The sequence below is a fragment of the Nannospalax galili genome, unplaced genomic scaffold (assembly GCF_000622305.1).
Source record: "Nannospalax galili isolate Female #2095 unplaced genomic scaffold, S.galili_v1.0 scaffold724, whole genome shotgun sequence".
Lineage (NCBI taxonomy): Eukaryota > Metazoa > Chordata > Mammalia > Rodentia > Spalacidae > Nannospalax > Nannospalax galili.
In genome coordinates, this window is record NW_008350617.1 from 286,359 (window position 1) to 304,848 (window position 18,490).

General features: G+C 43.8%; 1 protein-coding gene and 1 pseudogene across 5 annotated transcripts in view; both read left to right on the plus strand.

Annotated features, from left to right (window-relative positions):
- Ncoa6 (nuclear receptor coactivator 6) overlaps window positions 1-18,490 on the plus strand; it is an 87,756-nt gene that overhangs the window by 2,495 nt on the left and 66,771 nt on the right. For all 5 annotated transcript variants that reach the window (XM_017801885.2, XM_008847883.3, XM_008847882.3 and 2 more), the window contains exon 2: window positions 4,053-4,158. The gene's annotated coding sequence lies outside the window, so the exon portion shown is untranslated. The remainder of the gene's footprint in view (window positions 1-4,052; window positions 4,159-18,490) is intronic.
- Window positions 15,592-16,441, plus strand: LOC108491541 (annotated as a pseudogene).

Genomic DNA, 18,490 nt, shown 5'->3' on the forward strand with positions numbered 1-18,490 from the left:
AGACCAGGCCGGCCTTGAACTCACAGAGATCCGCCTGCCTCTGCCTCCGAAGTGCTGGGATTAAAGGCGTGTGCCACCACCCCCAGCATTCTTAAATATTTTAACTTTCTTGTCACTATTATAAATAGAATCTTTCCCACCTGTTGATAATAGGTAATAAAAGCTGTTTTTTCTATGTATTAATTTTGTACCATGCTGCTTTGCTAAGTTTTCTTGTCTTTTAGTTGGTTTTCAAGAATACAGTTCTATCATTTTTAGTAGTTCAGTTTTCTTCCCAAGTTTTGTACTTTTAAAAAAAGAATTTAATTTTATGTGTATGCATGTATTGCCTGCACGTAGGTAAGTGCACCTGTGTTGTGCAATGCCTGCGGAAGTCAGAAGAGGCTGTTGGATCCCCTGGGACTGGAGGAGTTACAGACAGTTGTTAGCTCCATGTGGGTGCTGGGATTTGAACCTGGGTCTTCTGCAAGAACAACCAGTGTTCTTAACTACTGAGCCATCTCTCCAGCCCCCAGTTTTTGTACTTTTATTTCTCTTGTTTAATTTTACTGATTTTTATCTTCCATGTTCCTGGCAGTTCCCTTAGTCTTTCCGCATGAAGCAAGCTGCTGACTTTTTTTCCTCAATATATATATTTTTATGAATTTTTGTGCATTTCATACAATATGTTTTAATCATACTATACTCCCTCCCCTATCTGCATCTCACCCCCAAGCTGCTGGCTTTTTGTTTTTTGTTTCTTTGGTGCTAGGATTGGTGCCAGGAATCAACCCTAGAGTTTTACATATGCAAGTGCAAATTTTCTCCCACTAGGCCTCACTATGGACTAGTTTTATCATGTATTTGTATATTTATTCGAAGCTTAAAAAAATCAAAAGCGGCTGGAGAGATGGCTCAGTGATTAAGAGCTCTTGTTGCTCTTCCCAGGATCAGAGTTTGGTGCCCAGCACCACCCACATCAGACGGCTCCCAACTGCCTGTAGTTGAGAGATCCTTTGCCCCCTCCCCCCTCCAAATTAAAATTTAATCTTAAATATATATATTTTTTTAATCAAGAAAGAATGGTTAAGGGGCTGGAGAGATGGCTCAGCAGTTAAGAGCACTGGTTGTTTTTGTAGAAGACCCGGGTTTGAATCCCAGCACCTACATGGCAGCTAACAACTGTCTCTAACTCCAGTCCCAGGGGATCTGACAGCCTCTTCTGATCTCCGCGGCCATTGCACGACGTGGGTGCACTTATTTACATGCAGGCAATACACGCATACACATAAAATAAACAATAATAAAGTGAAAAAAAATTTTTTTAAAAAAGAATGGTTTAAGGGGCTAGAGAGATGGCTCAGTGGTTAAGAGCACTGGCTGTTCTTGCAGAGTTCTTGGATTCAATTCCCAGCACCCACTTGACTGCGAGCAGCTGTCCTGTAACTCCAGTTCCAGGGGATCTGACATCCTCTTCTGACTTCTGGGGCATTGAGCAACATGGGTACATTTATATACATGTAGGCAATATACTCATACACATAAAATTAAAATAATAAATAAAATATTAAAGAAAAAAAGAATGATTAAGTCAGGCAGGTGAGGTAGGCTTGTAAATCCCAGCTACACTGAAGGCTGAGGCTGTAAGATCAAGAGTTTAAGGCCACTTTGGATGCCAACCTGTACAACTTTGTGCCTGTCAAAATAACAAGATGAAAAAAGAGGGTTGAGCTAGGACTAAAGAGGGAGCTCAGTGGTTAAGAGCATGCTCTGTTTGTGCAGAGGACCCAAGTTTGGCTCTTAGCATTCATGTCTTCATGGAACTCCAGTTCTAGGGGATGCAGCACTGCGCATACCCACAGACAGACAGACGCACGCACACACACACATGCACACATGATCTAAAATAATACAAATAAATCTTTAAAGCCAGGCATGGTGGCAAATGACTTTAATCCCAGCACTTAGAAGGAGGTAGATGGAGCTCTGTGAGCTCAAGGCCAGCCTGGACTAAATAGCAAGTTCTAGGTCAGCTGAGGCTACAGGGAGACCTTGTCTCAAAAAAAAAAAAAAAAAAAAACGAGAGAAAAAGAGTGCTGGGGATTTGGCTCAATAGTAAAATGTGTATACAAAACTCTAGATTTAATACACATTGTATTGAAGAAAGCAAGTTCTGTCAGGGACGTCATGATTGCATAACTTATTCCCTCAGTTTCCTAATACCAAACTTGCTTTGAATTCCTAGAATGAATTTTACTTAGTCATGATACATTATTTTTATTTTAATGTACTGTCAATGTCTATTTAAAATTTGATTTAGAATCTCAAATCGGTGTAAAAGAGACCAAGCAATGTAAGACAGATCAATCTGTAGCTTTGTCCCTACAGTTTGTAGCTTTTAATATTTATCTTATCTTTGCTTCAAAAAAAGAATTGAGGGGCCAGGAAGATGGCTCAGCAGGTACAGGCATTTGCCACCAAGGCTGAAAACCTGAGTTTAATCCCTGAAATCCACGAAAGGTAGAAGAATAGAACTACTTCACAAAGTTGTCCTCTGATCTCTTCACATGTGCCACGCAGAAATGTATCCACATACATATAAGATAAATAAATGTAATTTTTAAAAGAATTTAAATGTTTCTGTGTGTGTGCTCTGACTTAATATGTTTGTTTGTTTGTTTGTTTGTTTGTTTGTTTGTTTTGAGACAGGGTCTCCCTGCAGCCCCAACTGGCCTGGAACTTGCTATGTAGACCAGGCTGGCCTTGAGCTCTGCCTGTTTCTGTGCTAGGACTAAAGGCATGTGCCACCATGCACCACTGACTTACATGATCTTTAAAGAATTTTTTTTTTTCATTAAGTTTGTGTCTGGTACCTGGGGTATTAACATATTTGCATTGTGATAAAATATTCACCAGAATAGTCACGTTGATCCTTTCATTTTCTTTTTTTCTGTTTTTATTTTATTCATATTTTTTCCTGTTCTTACTAAAGTATATTAACTAGTTATTTAACTATTTAAAATTTTTTTCTCCCGATATAAAAATATTTGAGTTGGGTATAGTGACATATATCTGTAATCCCAGCCACGGGAGGCTGAGACAGAAAGATTGCTGAGAGTTTAAGGCCAGATTATGCTATAAACTGATAACCTGCCTCAAAAAAAAAAAAAAAAGAAAAGAATTTATCTTTTGTTTTTCTTAGAATTTTTGTTTGCTTTTATTTTGCTTGTTTTGAAATGGAGTCCTCTTCTAACCTCTGTGGGCATTGCATAACACAGGTGGTGCACTTACATGTAGGCATACATTCATACTCATAAAGATATTCAAAATATTTAGAGTAGGTGTATTTTTTTTCCTGAAGTATGCCAAAATAATGCATTTTTGTATGTATAATTTTCACATCTGTCATAAAGAAAACAATTTAAACAAATTATAGTTAAAACTGTAAGATACTATGGATAAAATAGGAAAAAATACATTTATATTTTATGAAAAAAAATTTATTTTTTTTGGTCTTTTGGAGACAGGGTCTCTCTGTAGCCCCAGCTGGCCTGGAACTCACTATGTAGACCAGGCTGGCCTGGAACTCAGAGATTGGCCTGCCTCTGCCTCCTGAGTACTGGGATAAAAGGTGTACGCCACCACACTGGGCCTATACTTTATGAAGTTTTAAAACTAAATTTGAAATTCTTTTGGAAGAGGTAAATCTTGTATTTAGTATGTATAGAAAGTATTTTGGTTCCAAATATCTGCAGACAGTGTGGCATGAAGGTAATTCATTCTAACATGGCAGACTGAGGAATTAAAGTATGGAGCACACTCCCCCCAGGGTTCCCAGTTTCAGGATTTCTCCATGAAGCTAGTGTAAGTACCCGAGTTTGGCTTCTGTACTCTTTACATATTTGCTGGTGAGTAGTTTAAGAATTTAGATGAAGGGTTTTTTGAGATTTTATGAAAACAGTTTTTAACAGTCTCAAAAGTTTTCAGATTGACTTTTTAATTTATGGTGTTTGCATTTTTGCCTCTAATTCTTTCTAATACTGTTTTTTAATTTTTTTCCCTCTATTTTTTAGAATTCTGATTTGGCTGCTGCTTTGAAATAAAAACCCTAAAAATGCCACCTTGCTTGGTTGTAGATGATGACCTGGATAAATCATAAAAATTAAGAAAAGCATTTTGGTAAGTGAAACCTTATGTAAGGAAGTAAATAAGGCCCAACTATATTTATCCTTTTTCTTTTATTGCCTTTCTTTTTTGGAGAGATTATCTAAAATGCATGTATTCTTTTTATAGGCATAGAATAAAATGCAAATACCACTCTTTTGTTTTTAAGTGAGGTTGCCACTACAAAATTTTTAATGTGGTTTCATGCCTGATATGTGTGTGTGTATATATGTGTGTGTGTGTGTGTGTGTGTGTGTGTGTGTGTGTGTGTGTGTGCGTGTGTATGTTGAATTTGGATTTCATTGTGTAATGCAATAATTGGGGACCAGAGATTGACTCAGTGAGTAAAGCACTTGCTATGCAAGGGGTCAGGGGAGGCAGGGGCAAATGTATAGTCACAGGCTCTCTGGAGCAAGCTAGCTAGCTAGACTAGCTCTATTGGTGAGCTCTGGAATCAACTGAGAGGCCCTGCTGAGATACATAAGGTAGAGAGCAGTCAAGGAAGACACCCCTGCACCCCTCTCTCTCTCTCTCTCTCATAGGAGATTCCAAACAAATACCTTTGCATACAAAGAAATAGAAATAGGACATATGCGTGAAGCTGTGAACTCATTGCAGCTCATGATTTGATGCTGTGTTTAGATTGAGGTAAGCTAACATCCAGCAGAAAATTTGTTTTTCTCTTGAAGCTTGGATTTTCCTCTTCTGTTCCTTTGAGTAGCACTCTAGTAACAGATACTGGCTGACCCCACCTGAGGGCTGTGTCAAATAGGTTTAAGGTGGCACAGAGAACTCTTTAGAAATGCTTCATGATGCCACATGAATTGTGATATATACTGTATTTCACAAGTCTCTTGAATTTCCTCTTTAAGAAACTATTTCAGTGCTGGGCATGGTGGTGCATGCCTTTAATCTAGCACTCTGGAGTCAGAGGCAGGTGGATCTCTGTGAGTTCAAGGCCAGCCTGGTCTACATAGCAAGTTCCAGGCCAGCTAGGACTACAGGAAGATGCTGTCTCAGAAAGATAAAGATAAAAATAAATAAACAATTTCAGAATTTTATTATTTGTGTGTGTGTGTTTGTGTATGTGCATGTGCGTGCAGGTATGTACTATGGTGCTTGTGTGGAGGTCAGAGAACAACTTCTGGGAGTCTGTTTTCTCCTTCCACCCTGAAATTTGGGAGTACTTGCACAGCAAACACTTTTACTTGCTGAGCCATCTTTCTGCCTTAAATTTCTTTGCATGTAGAGCAGGTTATATTTGTTTGTGTTCCTGCATGTTAAACCCAGGGCCTTGTTTATGTTAGGCAAGTGCTCTACCACTGAGAGCTGTATCCCCAGCTAGAGTGGTAATTTTTATTAGTGTGTATGGATTGTATAAAGTTAATATTTTATTTCATCGTGACATTTTCATACATACATATAACAGAATTTGATCATTGACAACTCTCATTACATCTCTTGTCCCCTCCCCCTTGCACCTTTTGTGGTTTCTTTTCTCAAATAGTCCTCTTCTATTTACGTTTTTTGTTGTTGTTGTTGTATGTTTGTTTATGTTTTGAGGCAGGGTCTCCCAGTAGCTCTAGCTGGCCTGGAATTTGCTATGTAGACCAGGCTGGCTTCCATAGCACAGAAATCTGCCTGCCTCTGCCCTGAGTGCTAAAATTAAAGGTGTGCACCACCACACCCACACCTCGAGGTTTTTGTTGTTGTTTTTGCTTTTTAGTATTTTATTATTTTTATTTTATCTGTATGAGTGTATTGCCCTCATGTATGTAAGTGCATCCAGGTTGTGCAATGCCCACTGAGGTCAAAAGAGGACATCGGATCTCTTGGAACTAGAATTATGGATATTTGTTAGCTGCCAAGTGGGTGCTGGGAACTAAATCCAGGTCCTCTGTAAGAGCAGCCAGTGCTCTTAACTGCTGAGCTATTTCTCCAGCCCCATAGTTGTTTTCTTGATGATACTATTCTGACTGGAATGATAAAAGAATCTCAGTATGGTTTTTATTTGCTTTTCCCTAATGGCTAAAGCATTTTTTGGATATATTTATTGAGCATTTTTACTTCTTTTGAGAATTGTCTGTTTGATTCATTTGTGCTATTATTGTGTTAGATTGTTTTTGTTTTTGAGATAGTGTCCTTGAACTCCTGATCTTCTTGCCTTCTGCCCCCCAAGTGCTAGGATTTTAGGTATATGCCACCATACCCAGCCATATTTGTTCTTTGCTGGGTTTTTTGAGGTTTGTCTGTTTAAGATAGTGTATCATTCCATATTCTAGGCTGGCCTGGACCTTGCCACATAGCCCTGGCTAGCCTCCTGTTCTCAAACCTCCAGCCTCAGCCTCCTGGGTACCAGAATATCAGGTGTACAGCACTATACCAACCTTGAATTCTTTATGTATTCTAGACATTAATTCTTTCTGTCAGGTGAATAAATAGCAAAAATGTTTTCTGATTCTGTAGGCTTTCTCTACACTCTGGTAATTGTTTCCTTTGCTGGGAAGCTTTTTAATTTGATGCAACCCCTTTGTCAGTTCTTGCTATTACTTCCTGAGCACTGGAGTCCTGTTCACAGAACCATTGCCTAAGCCCATATCTTGAAGTGGTTTCTTTTAGTAGTTTGAACATGTTAGGGAAATTAAAGCCTTTGGTGCATTTTGAATTGATTTTTTTACAAGGTGAGAGGTAGGAGTTAAGTTTAAGTCTTCTATGTGTGGATATCCAGTTTTCCCATCACCATTTGTTAAAGAAGCTGTCTTTTCTCAAATGTGCTTTTGTACCCTTTGTTAAAAGTTAGGTGAGTATAGCTGCTGGGTTTATTTCTGGGTCCCCTGTTCTATTTTATTGGTCTGTATGTCTGGTTTTGTGCCAGTACCATCCTGTGTTTGTTACTATGGCTCTATCATATAATCTGAATTCAGATATTGTGATACATCTAGTATTGCTCTTTTTGCCCAGGATTGCTTTGAGTATTGAGAGTCTTTTGTATATTCATATGAAGTTTAGGGTTTTTTTTTTTCTTTTTTAGTATTTCTATTCTGAGAAGAATTTCATTGGAATTTTGGACTGGGGAAGAGAGCTCAGTCAGTAAAACGTTTGTTGTACAAGCATGAGGATCTGAGTCTGAGTCATAGAACCTATGCAAAAAGCCAAGCATGATGGTGCACACTTACAATCCCAGTGCTTGGGGAGGTGGAGACAGGAGGTCCCTGAGGCTCATTGGCCAGTCAAGCTATCCAGACAGGTGACAGACCATCACAAAAAACCCAAAATAGGGGTTCTGGAGAGATGGCACAGCTGTTAAGAGCACTGCCTGCTCTTGCAAAGGACCCTGGTTCAATTCTTAGCACGCACATGATGAATAATAACCATCTTTAACTCCAGTTTTAGGGGATCCAGTGCCCTCTTCTGGCTTCTGCAGGTATTGGCACATGGTACACTCACATACATGCAGGCAAGACACCCATATACATAAAATAAATATGTCTCTTCCTGTAAGCCGTCCAAGGTTATTGCAGGTTTCTTCGCGGGTCCAGCCCACAAGGGACTGCAGGGAACAAGGGTTCTGGCTGAGGTGGGGATGAGTGGTGCGGAATGAACACACTCCAGGTGTCGGGTGAGAGCAGGCACTAGGCAAGGTACTGCAGACTCGTTTATTGCTGGGAAGTGCAAGCCTTATATAACCTCTCCCCCTGCCCCCAGTGTCCCATAAGTTGGTGTGTCGCTTCCTGATAGATCCCCTCATCCGGGCAGGATCCCCTCATCCAGGCAGATTGTAGGCTGGCTAATTTGCAGAAGCGTGGGCTGCACTCTCAAAGAGGAAGCTGTGTTCTCTTCGTGCAGCCTGTGCTTAAGCGTGACACTTCTTCTCCTACTGTCCATCCCTTTTTATTATAGAAAGGTCAGTGGGAGCTGAGGTTCTTTGCCTCGACATAGTTGACCCTACCTCAGAGGGCACCCAGCTTGATGGACTGTGCTTGTCTTAGGTCATCCTGACTATCAGGATCTTACCTGTTATTGACTACCAGTCCTCAAAGGGTGTGACCTCTGGCATAACCATGTGAGGGAGGAGGAGGGCAAGAAGTTACACAGCTGCTTCTCGGCTGTCAATAAGCCAGACTTGCCAGACCTCGGGGGTGGGGTGGGGTCAAAGTTTGGATCCTTGAACATCTTGAGAACCTGATACACCGAGTAATTTACTTTGTTTTGTCTGCTGAAGTATAGAACAAGACATTTTATGAGCAAGAAAAGAATGAAGACTATGATACCCAAGAGCAAATAAGTAACCATCCATGAAAAGTCAAACAAAACTTTTAAGTTGGAACAAAATTTGTTGAGTAACCCAGAGTTTATATCTAATGTCTGAGCCTGTGTATAATTTAGGGAGATGATCTGGTCAGTGAGCAAGGTGGAGTAGTTGAGAAACTTTTGGCTCCAGTGGCCAGGATGTACTGTGAGAGTTCCATCCTGGCCCTAGCGAGGTTATCTACTTTGTAAGGTGTGAGACACAGGGCTTTGAACCGTGGGTCACAGGCCATTAGCATCATGTTTGACAATCGCCATCTCTTCCCCAAGGAGGTCTGTCTACCTGTTGTTGGATGACAGAAATGGCCTGGAAGAGGTGTTGATTAATAAGAGATTGTGTAAGGCCGCAGAGGTTTTGGATACTACCTCATTGAGTGTTTCCACAGTAGTGGAAGATTGAGTGATAGCCACAGCGGCAGTGGCTGCAGCCCCTAAGGAAAGGATAATGAAGGATAATGGCAGTGACAATTGCCGTGGTAATACCAAAATCTCTCTTGACTTGGGGGAAGGGCTGGATAGTCGTCTGTTCCATGAGGGTGATAACATGGAAGTGAGTGGCATTGGGAACGGGAACCCAGATTGCTGCGGGTTCACGCACAAAGAAAACGAGAGAGGTGGGGAAAATCCAGCATGCTGAGAGAGTGCAGTTAGCAAGGGAGCAGTTAAGTGTATCCTCCTGTTCACTTGTGCCATCAACAAGAAGCAGAGCAGATGGAGGACAAATCCAAATGGGCGAGAACAAAAAAGAGATGCTAACAAAGACTTCGTTAGGTGTCCAAGTTGGGTCTGCGATACCCGAGGAACCCATCTCTGAGCTATCTCCCATATTTGTACCATTAAAGATGGCTCCACCTAATACAAAGAAGAGAGGATGCAAATCCAGGCAAGCCGCCAGACTGCAGAGCTCCCAGGCCCCCCTGACAGTGTCTTTATGCCTGGGAACAGGGTAGACATAGGAGTAAGATTTTGTAGAGACAAGGTGTCTCCAGGCTGCCAGGGAGGAAGCCTGCAGGCATCCATCATAATCGGTAGTAAAGAGGAGCGTACTTCCAGGAGTGAGCAGGAGGCATTGTTCCCATGGAATAGGAAAGCACAATGTGGTGGGAAGTTTATAGGTGGGAGGGCACTGGGTCCATGGAGGACGCCTGACCCTTGGGAGGGTGGCCCCAGGGGGCACAAAGGACACTGTAGTCTCAGAAGTTTCTTTTACTAAGGGAGACCAGATTTTGAGGCCCCATAAGGAGCCCTGGCTTCAGTTTCCATGAAAGTCGCCTGTTGTGATGTTAAAGAGGGAGTGACAGCAAGAGACATTAAGGGAGGAGGGGTTAAGGGCTGGGCTGAAGCAGAGCGATCCTGCAAGGGACCATGCGCCGTTTATGGGAATGGACGCATGAATCAATGGAAAAATTCCATGGTAGGGAGACCAAGGGATTCATTAGTAGTAAAAAGAATCGGGAAAGCGGGCGACTGTTCATCTACAGGGAAGATCAGAGGTGGTAAGGGGACCAGTGCCCAGAGATCCGAAGCCTGGGAAGAAGCACAGCCAAAGGACAAAAGGGTGCCAAAGATAACAAAGACAGAAAAGGACGTCATGTCCTATCAAACTCACAGTCGGGCTGGTCTCCAGATGGGTTTCCATAGCTGGCCAGATGTCTCTCGATAGAATCCAGATGAGGGTTGTAGCGTCCTGTGGAAATATACAAGCTTATCCTCGTGTATCCTCATCCTTGTGTCAGGACAGGGGCTGGTTTCTGCCACAAGGATGAAATCAGATCCCTCCACCTAACTAGTGGCAGGGGCGTAGCCCAAGGCAAGAAGGACCAATGTTTGTATGCTGGACTGAGACTGGTCTTCAAACATGAGGAAATTAAGGTAGAACAAAGCCTTAGTAAGAGCCAGGTGAGGGTCGCATTTGGCCTCAGCCAAGGGGCTTTTAGCCAGGAGGGACTTAAGTGCCCTGTTGGTCCTTTCAACAATGGCTTGTCCTTGCGGGTTATAGGGAATACCAAAGGTATGTTTGATTCCCCAGGAGGAAACAAATTTATTGAATTCTTGAGAGGAATAAGCGGGCCCATTATCAGTCTTAAGCGCCCAGGGTACGTCCATGATTAGCATGGCGGACTTTATAGCTTCAATGGCATATATAGTCTTTTCCCCTGAGAGAGCTAAAGCATAAGTAAGGGAAGAGCGTGTGTCAACTATAACATGAATGAAACTTAATTTCCCAAAAGAGGGGTAGTGAGTCACGTCCATCTGCCAAATGGCATTGGGTATCAAACCATGGGGATTCACTCCTCCCCTGTTAAGGGGCCTGAGAGGCATAAGCAGGGCACAAGTAGCACATGAGCGGACAAGGTGCTTGCATTGGGACATAGGGATTTCTGGGAGAAGTTTATGAATATTCTGAGGGGACAGGTGGAATTGTTGATGTAAAACTCTTGCTTGTTCTAACAGGCTAGACTGGACTGTCATGATCAGGGCATCTGTGGCAGCATTCCCCCGAGCTAGGATTCTAGGAAGTGCGGTATGTGAGCGGATATGTGAGATGTGCCATGGGTAACTTCTATTTTGTAGGCATTCCTGTAGCTTGACTATAGTGAGGTGGAGTGGGGTGGAGGAGTTTTTAACCTGAGAAAAGGCAAGGACTTTAGCGACCTGAACAGCATAGGCACTATCAGAAAGATTTAGGGGTTTGTCCTGGCCCTCTGCTAAAGCTTTAAGTATAGCAAGAAGTTCTCCCAACTGGACAGAGCCAGGATTAGGGATATGGGTGATGTCCTTTTTCCCAGAACGATGTATCAGGACCCCAAAGTTCTTCTTATTAGAGTCTGAAAAGGCAATGGTCGCTTGGGGAATTGGGGAAGAAGAAGGAGTGCTGTGGGGCTTAGCTTCAAGCGGCAATGTGAGAAGGGTCTGAATTCTTTTGTCTTGGGGCAGGCGATTGTCAGTGGTGCCAGGGAAGCCTGACATCATGGTCTGAAAACTTATGGAATCGGCCCAGAGTGCCTGTAGGCTACGGAGGGGAAAGGGGAGCACAATAGTGTCGGGTTCTCTATTGAAGGTTCTTCGAGCTTGAGCGCACAGTTTGACTGCCAAGTTAAAGGCCAGATCAAACTTAGAGGAAACCTGCTGACGACCAAGTTTGTGTCCTGGCTGCCACCCACTCCCTTAATGGGAGGGCCAGGCCGATATTTCCAATGGGGGAACCAAAGAGACTCATTCTCGGTGATGATGGTAACATTGGCTCCCATGTCCACTAGGCCCTTCACAGTACTCTGAGTATGAGAGATGGACCCAGATAAGTGGCCCGGTCTGCCAAGGGGCACCAAGGAAGCCAGAGGAAGTCGATAGCACTAAAGCCTGTAGGGATTTTAAGGGCTCATACCTGTCGAGGGTTGTTGAAGAGAGTAATTCAGTGATCTTTTGCAATAAGGCAATGGCTAGGGGAGTTAAGTTAATCTTTGCTAAAGGGCAGGTGGGGCCTTCCAAAAGACAAAACAGCACCCTCAATTCCTCCGAGGGAATGGGCAATAACGGTTTAAACCAATTTATGGTGCCACAGAGTTGTTGAAAATCGGCTAGTATATAGACCAGCTTTGAATTAAAGGCAGGGGCCATAGGGTGTATGCTGACCGAAATGGTCTGCCTCAAAAAGGCTTAAGGAGGCACCTCCTGTAGCTTATCTAAGGTGATAGACAAGCTAAGGGATGATAGGCAGGAGAGTATGTCTCTGGTTACCTTGTGGAGAAATTGTGGGTTAGGGTGGGACAACAGAATGTCATCCATATAGTGAATAAATTGTACACTATGAGGGATGGCTGAAGTGGCTCATGAGACAAAAAGCTGACAGATAGTAGGACTATTCTTCATTCCCTGGGGAAGTACTTTCCACTGATATCTGAGGGCTGGCTTGTGGAAGTTTGGTTCCCAAACTGTAAAGGCAAAGTGATCACGATCTTGGAGGGCCAGTGGGATTGAGAAAAAGCAATCTTTAATATCAAGTGTTATGATATAATGAGGAGGAATAGCACCAGGGTGGGGCAAGTTGGCTGGTGTCAAGCCCATTTTTTCCATTTGGTCATTAATGGCATGTAAGTCCTGAAGCAATCTAAAATGACCATTTTTCTTTTTTATAACGAATATTGGAGTATTATATTTACTAGTGGATGGTTCCAAATGTCTGAGGTCCAGCTGTTCCTGGACCAAATTTTTGAAGATAGACAATTTAGGTTCTATAATAGGCCACTGCTCCAACCAGATTGCATCTGTCGAGAGCCAGGTAAGAGCGATTGGTGTGGGAGGCTCCTTAGGGGATGTCCCAGGGAGGGCAGTGGCCCTTAGAATTGGGAGTGCTGGTCAGGGCTCTGATTTCCCGCAGAGAGGCCAAGTTTATCATGGGCTGTGACATCATCATAAAAGGCCTGATCGTCTGTGGTAAGAACCACACCCATGTCTTCCAGGACATCTCAACCCCACAAGTTGCAGGGGACGTCAGCCCCTTACTCCCTTACTGCCCTTACTCCCATCTAAGTCCTTCCAGTGTACTGGGTGGACAACCAGCTTTGTGTCCTGGCTGCCCCCAACTCCCTTAATGGGCGGGCCAGGCCAATATTTCCAATGGGGGAACTGAAGAGACTCGCTCTCGGTGATGATGGTAACATCGGCTCCCATGTCCACTAGGCCCTTCACAGCGATCCCATCCAGAAATAAGGTCATTGGGGGGAGTGATTAAGAATCGTAAGGGTCCATAAAATTTGTCTCGTTTCCCCTCTTACTTGCAGGGCTGAGGGGTGCCCTGGGTGGAGTTTAAAGGAGCCGAGTCCTATTGGGGCCGTGACTTACAATCTTTTACCCAATGAAATCCCTTTTTGCATTTGGGGCAGCCGGTCTTGGGACGAGCTCTGTTTTTCGGGCAGTCCCTGCAGAGGTGTCCTGTCCTCCTGCAGTTCCAGCAGCCATCTTTTGAATCAGAGGGGGTGGGCCTTCCTTGTAATAAGAGCACCTCTAAGGAGGCGGTCAGGGCCTCAGTGGGCCCTGTCCTGGGATCTAGGTTGCTAGTGGCAAGTACCCATTTATGAGTATCATCATTGCGGACATGTGCAATAGCATTGCGAGTAGGGGGTATTTAGGCCCTCCCATATCAGTTGTTTGATAAGCATATTGCGGGTGGGTCCACACTCTACCCTCCGTTCCACTGCCCCAGTTACACGGGTGAGGATGTCTGTAAAGGACTCCCCTGGCTGCTGAATCAAATTGCGGAAGAATGCCTGTGGGTCACGGGTGGAGCAACACTTAAGGGCCTTGAAGGCCAGGTCACTAACTTGTTGGTAGTAAGCATGAAGGCCGATAGTGGACTGGGAAATGGGGTCAATATATTGTCCACGTCCTGTGAGCATATCCAGAGTAATAGTAAGGATATATTGAAGGTTGAGATGTGTCTGATTTTCAGCCTGATAGTTGTAAGCCGAAGGCCAGCTCAGAAAGACTGAGGGCTTCAAAACCACCTTTAATAAGTTACACCCATCGTAATGGGTCTGTAACTATATGGCCCATTGGTGGAGAACTTGCTCAAAATATGGGGAATCAGGGCCTGATTCGTTGGCGGCTTTGTGAATGAGTACAAGGTCTGTGAGAGTGGTGGGCACCCATTGTGCAGCGTTTGGGCCAACATTAACTGGAAAGGCAGACAATGGCTGGCAAGGGGCAGCAAGGGGTCGGCGGGCCATGGGGGGTGTATAATGAGTGGGAGGTGCATCAGAGCAGGCAGAATGTGGTTCCAGGGGTACTGGGGTGGTAGTGTCTCTCATTGTTGTGGCTTTGAAAGCAGGGTCTGAGGTAGAGGCAAGGGGGCCCCTTTCTCATCTGGATTGACCTCAGGGCTGGTTCCCATATCAAGGTCAGCAGAGGTTGAAGTAATGGCAAGGTCTACACTGGCCTTATCCTGACAATGCTTATTGTGGGCTGAAATGACTTATTTAGGGGAGGAGGACTTAAGGCTGTCAATGATGGCTAAAAGGATCGGAACAAGTGAGGCACGGGGAGCGACTCCCGATCCTATTTCCCTTTTTCAGGCCAAGAAAAGGACCCACATCCAGAGGTCAGGATCCCACATATTCTCGGGAGAGACCCAAGGGGCCAAGTTAGTGGCTTCATCCCAGAAATTTTCAATATCTTTTGGTTTAACTTTCAGTCCCCGAGTACTAAGGGAGCAATTTTAGCACTGCCGTTTGTGGCTCCTTGCACTGTGGTGGCAGGTTGCCCATCATGGGGAGGTCCCGTGAAGGGAAACTCGCCACAAAAGTAAAAGACAAGGGTGACTACCAAGAGGACACAAGTGAAGCAAGCAAGGACCGTGAGCCACTTGAACGTAAACCTCCCCAACATGAAAAGGTGTATTGGATCCAAATGTCTTGTGCTTAGTGAGGGACTTCTGGAGGCCATGACACCTCCAGCCGTATGCTCACACGGTGCACGGTGTCTCCGGGACAGGCAACAGGATGACCCGAAGCCTGGGCTCTGAGTTCGGGGTGGATCAGCCCTTATGTGAAATCACCGGGACGAGCCAAGAAGGGAAAGGTGCCAACGTGGGCTTCAGGACCATGTGGCAGAGTGTGCCTTCCTGATTTAACAACAAATATGACAAACAGGGTAGAGGGGACAGAGGAGGGGGCCACTGGCTCACCTTCAAGCAGCTGAACGGACAGACAAAACCCGGGCCTACTCACCAAACGAACCGAAGTTGGGGGCATCGCCAACGCCGGGATGCTGGGAACCTTGTTCAGGCACCAACTGTTGCAGGTTTCCTTGTGGGTCCAGCCCATGAGGGACTGCAGGCAACGAGGGTTCTGGCGAAGGTGGGGGTGAGTGGCACAGAATCAACACACAGACTCCAGGAGTCGGGTGAGAGCAGGCACTAGGCAAGGTGCTGTAGACTCATTTTTTGCTGGGAAGTGCAAGCCTTATATACCTCCCCCCTGTCCCTAGTGTCCCATAAGTTGGCGTGTCACTTCCTGATAGATCCCCTCATCTGGGCAGGATCCCCTCATCCGGGCAGATTGTAGTTTGGCTATTTTGCAGAAGCGTGGGCTGCACTCTCAAAGAGGAAGCTGTGTTCTCTTCGTGCAGCCTGTGCTTAAGCGTGACACTTCCTCTCCTACATGAGGTGACCTGTGAAAATGGTTTGTTACTCTCTTGACCCAGAAAACCCTACAAAATCATGCAAATCAAGAGGTTCCAACCTTCGTGTTCACTTTAAGAACACACGTGAAACTGCTCAGGCCTTCAAGGGTGTGCATATCCAAAAAGCCACCAAGTATCTGACAGATGTCACTTTAAAGAAGCAGTGTGTGCCATTCTGGCGTTATAATGGTGGAGTTGGTAGGTGTGTGTGTTCAGGCCAAACAGTGGGGCTGGACACAAGGTCGGTGGCCCAAAAAGAGTGCTGAATTTTTGCTGCACATGCTTAAATATACAGAAAGTAGGGGCTGGAGAGATGGCTCAGAGGTTAAGAACACTGGTTATTCTTGCAGAAGACCAGGGTTCGAATCCCAGCATCTACATGGCAGCTAACAACTGTCCGACACTCCAGTCCCAGGGGATCCGACAGACTCTTCTGACCTCCGCGGGCATTGCACGACACAGGTGCACTTGTCTACATGTAGGCAATACACGCATATACATAAAATAAAAATAATAAATATATTTTTTTTAAATGCAGAAAGTAATGCTGAACTTAACGGTTTAGATGTAGATTCTCTGGTCATTGAGCATATCCAGGTGAACAAATCACCCAAGATGTGCCACAGAACTTACAGAGCTCATGGTCGCATTAACCCATACATGAGCTCCCCCTGCCATATGGAAATGATTGATCCTCACAAAAGGAACAAATTATTCCTAAGCCTGAAGAGGAAGTTTCACAAAAGAAAAAGATATCCCAGAAGAAACTGAAGAAACAAAAACTTATGGCACGGGAATAAATTGAGCATAAAATAAATGCAGATAAAAGTTTAAAAAAATGCTTGAAAAAATAATGAAATTAAGCTAAATGGGACTATTGAGATGTCTTAGCAGGTAAAAGTGATTGCCACCATGTACAACAATATAAATGCATAGATAAGTGCAATAAAATAAGGACACCTGAAGAACAGCAACCATGATTGAATGCTGGCCTCCACACACATGCACACACATACATGAGCATCTTCACATACGCACTGGTTTGAAAAAAAGAATGTCACTGGAATTTTGATGGATTACATTGGTTCTCTAGATGAGTTTTGGTAATATGGCCCTTTAAACAATATCATTATAGTTCTGCCAGTCCATGAACAGGGAGGGCTTTCCATCTTCCTGTGTCTTCTTCAGTTTCTTCAGTGTTTTAGTTTTTTATAACAAAGATCTTTCACCTCCTTGTTTAGGTTTATTCCTACTTAGGGGTTTGTTTTTGGAGGAAGGCTACTATTAATGGGTAATTTTTCAGATTTCTTTCACAGCATGTTAATCAATATATAGAAAATCTGTTGATTTTTGTATGCTGATTTTGTATCCTTGATATTTTGCTGAAAGTATCAGCTCTACAAGTTTTCTGGTAGTCTTTACAGTTTTAAGTATAGCATCTGCAAATGGGAGTGATTTGACGTCTTTTTTTTTTTTTTTTTTTTTTTTTTTTTTTTTTTTTTGTCTTTTTGAAGCAGGGGCTCCCTGTAGCCACAGCTGTCCTGGAACTCACTATGTAGACCAGGCTGGCCCTGAACTCACAGAGATCCGCCTGCCTCTGCCTCCCAAGTGCTGGGACTACAGGTGTGCACCACCATGCCCAGCATAACTTCTTTCTTTTTTTATTTGTATGACTTATATTTCTTTCTCTTGCCTTATTGCTCTGGTTAAGAATTCAGGCACTATATTGAGTAAGAGTAAAGAGAGTATACACCTTTCTCTTTCTCCTGATTTTAAAGGAAGAGTCTGTCGGAACCCCCGGAACTGGAGTTACTGACAGTTGTTAGCTGCCATGTGGGTGCTGGGGTTCAAACCTGCGTCTTCTGTAAGAATAGCCAATGTTCTTAACCACTGAGCCATCTCTACATCCCCTTTTTCCTTTATTCTTATTATGTGCTATATTATAAATATTGATTTGCATATGTTGAACCATCCTTGAATCCCTGGAATTAAACCAACTTGATAATGATGTATAATCTTTTTTTTTTGGTCTTTTTGAGACCGGGTTTCCCTGTAGTCCCAGCTGGCCTGGAACTTGCCATGTATACCAGGCTGGCCTCAAACTCACAGAGATCCTCCTGCCTCTGCCTCCCAAGTGCTGGGATTAAAGGCATGCGCCACCACACCTGGTATGATAATGGTATATGATCTTTTTTAAAATGTTGGCTTTGTGAGGGCGAGTTTGGAAGCTAAGCTTTCTTTCCTTTCTACTTCATGGAATAGTTTGAGGAATATCAGTGTTGACTTTTCTTTAAACTTGTAATAGACTTTAGCAGTGAGACTGCTTAGTTCTGGACTTTTCTTTGTTAGGAGACTATTAACTGCTGCAAACTTGCTGTGTGTTACTTAAATTTTTAAAATTTATTTTTATTTTATGTGTATCAGTGTTTTGCCTGCATGTATATAAGTGGACCTGTGTTGTGCAGTGCCCATGGAGGCCAGAAGAGGGCATCAGATCCCCCTGGAACTGGAGTTAAGGACAGTAACTAGCCTCCATGTGGATGCTGAGAACTGCAAGATCAGCTTGTTCTCTGAATTGCTGAGCCATCTCTCCAGTCTACTTTATGTTACTTTTTTTGTTGTTCTTTGTTTTTGAGACAGGATCTTCCTGTAGCCCTAGCTGGCCTGGAATTTGCTGTATACACCAGGCCAGTCTCCCATCTCACAGAAATTTGTCTGCCTCTACTTCCTGACTACTGGGATCAAGCCAGGCGTAGTGGTGCAGAGGCAGGCAGATCTCTGTGAGTTCAAGGCCAGCCTGGTCTACTTAGTAAGTTCCAGGCCAGCTGGGGCTACAGGGAGACCCTGTCTCAAAAAGGAA